General features: G+C 44.9%; 1 pseudogene; it reads right to left on the bottom strand.

Moving 5' to 3' along the window:
• Positions 1 to 2,414, bottom strand: part of LOC102029094 — a 14,784-nt pseudogene that overhangs the window by 3,220 nt on the left and 9,150 nt on the right.

Below are 2,414 nucleotides of genomic sequence, written 5' to 3'. Positions count from 1 at the left end.
GTTTTTCTCCGGTACCAGGAACCGAACTCACGACCTTGCGCTTGCCAGGCAGGCGCTTTTGCCGCTGAGCTAAATCCCCAGCCCTGAGCTAAATCCCCAGCCCGAGCCTGACCCTATTTCCGTGTATTGATGTGTACCTGTCTTTTCTGTGTGCCTTGTCCAAGTCTTTGTTCAGGACACCGAGAACCTGGAAGGACTCTCTTCAGGACCTAAAGGTCAATAGTAAGGGTCAGGACCTAAAGGTCAATAGTCAATTTTAGTATGTCATACTAAAATTGGTGAAGCAACAACCAAAGTATGCACTGGAAAATAATTAATAGCCTCAAAGGTTTTTCACAAAAGGACAAGAACTATTGAAAACAACTGAATAAAACAACTCAAGAAAGGAGGAGATAAAAAGATTCTTAGAGGTAATAGGAAAAGTCATCTCTGAGAAGTTATTTCTATCCCACTCTCCTCCCCCGAAATCGAACCCCCCCAAAAAATGTAAAGGAAAATATAGCAGAAAACTCAATTTTCTACAAGCTATAAAACATTCACCGTCTCAGACCTCAGTCTTGGAGAATGGTTGCTGTGTACAGTGAAACAAAGATCCATTGAAGCTCCACACCCACTGGTTATTTGGATATTTGGAGAAATAAACTTTTGGGAGTGGAGTTAATGGGGAGAAGGAGTCAGATTCTCAGGTCTTGAGCCCTATGTTCTACCCATTCTGTCGCTGGACAGGATTCAAAGGGTTTCCCACAGAGATAAAAAATCTAGACCCACCCTACCTGCAGAATTACAATTGCAGGCTCACTGAATCCCATGAAAGAATTTTTAGGACTAGAAAGGCATAATAGAATTTATTAGGCAGAAATTGAAAGTTTGCCTGCGGAGAGCCACTCAGACTGCTTCAAAACTCAGGAGTGTCTAAGGACACCTGAGGACCTGACCCCACTGTCTAGTAAAAGCGCACAGTGATGTAACCACAGCTCAGCAAAGGTAAACACGCATGCGCTGGGGCCAGGGCACTGTGTAAGAATGTAAATACGAGATAACAACCTGTATGAGGATTATACAGTAAAGACGCAGGCTGCTCTTCTGCTCTGCTCCATGCTGCCTGCTATTGTTGCTGATGTCTCGCACGCATGCATTCTTTAACCCTGGGACCTCACCCAAGAAAATCTCCCGGCACCCTGCAGGGGAAAATATCCCCAAACAGATCTCTCTCTAAGAGAGATCTAGAGCTGGGTATATTCGTGGGACTTGGGGGTGTCTTTAAGGTATGTGACCTAGGATGTATATTCTCATTGTCTGTTGAATTACCTATCTGGCTATGTCAGAATGCAAACCATGTGCATGTGTTTGAAGTTGAGAAATGTTTTCGCTAAAATTGCTGTTCTTAAAGGTGGAGGTCTATAGGAGGAAGTGTAGCTGAAGGTGAAAAGCATAGGCCCAAAGCCCAATTTATAGGCTTATTGTGTATTTAAGACCCTTAGGATTATTTTTTTTTTTTGGAGTGAATTTCCTGGAAGAGAAAAAGGCTTAAGTAACTTTTGTGTCCTGAAGCTGCAGGGCTTTTTTTTCTCTCTCTTTTTCTTCTTATTTTTTGTTTTGTGAGGCAGGGTCTTACTATGTAGTTCAGATTGGCCTTGAATTCACTATGTACTCCAGGCTGGCCTCAAACTCATGGTGATCCTCCTGCCTCAGCCTCCCAAAGCCTGGGGTTACAGGTATGTGGTACAATGCCTGGTACAGTTTTGTTTTGTTTTGTTTTGTTTTCCGAAAAAGCACATGTTGTAGTCAGGGTTTGCAAGGGAAGAGATTTAATATAGGACAGATAATCTATAGGATTATTTTATAATATTCACCCAAAGAATCAAATGCAAAAGAGTGTGGGAGATCTGTCCACACACTAGAGACCCAAAGAGTCCAGCTGAAGGCCTGGATCCCATGGCAATGTCCTGTAGGAGTCCAGCTGAAGATCCAGAGCCCATGGCAATGTCCTCTTCAAGTCTAACTGGAGTCCTAGAGCCCACGACAATGTCTCACGCAAGTCTGTGTCAAGATTCTGCACTGGGAAGGTCCAAAGGTCAGTGGTGGAAGCTAGAAAGTCTATGCCAGTGGGATGAAGGATCTGTGTCAGAAGCCTGAGGGATCTGCACTGGAGCCAGGAAGTGACGCTCAAGGTAAGGACCAGAGCTCCCCCAAAGAGAACCACAGCTGTCCTCAGCCACAGCAAGGGCCCCAGCTCCTCCAACAATGAGAACAGCCAAGCTCATATCAGGAAAGACAGCATGACAAGTGTAAGGGTCAGAGACACTCGCCGCGTGAAGGAAGACTCCAAGAGACGTTCTCTCATGCAAAAAGCAAGGGGATTTTATTCACCAAGCATGCATGGGGCTCACTGAGCTCGCAGGAACAGAGAGCCC

Source organism: Chinchilla lanigera, unplaced genomic scaffold (assembly GCF_000276665.1).
Source record: "Chinchilla lanigera isolate Chin_1 unplaced genomic scaffold, ChiLan1.0 scaffold00023, whole genome shotgun sequence".
NCBI lineage: Eukaryota > Metazoa > Chordata > Mammalia > Rodentia > Chinchillidae > Chinchilla > Chinchilla lanigera.
The sequence above is the reverse complement of the archived record's forward strand: the minus strand, read 5'-3'. Positions and strand labels throughout refer to the sequence as shown.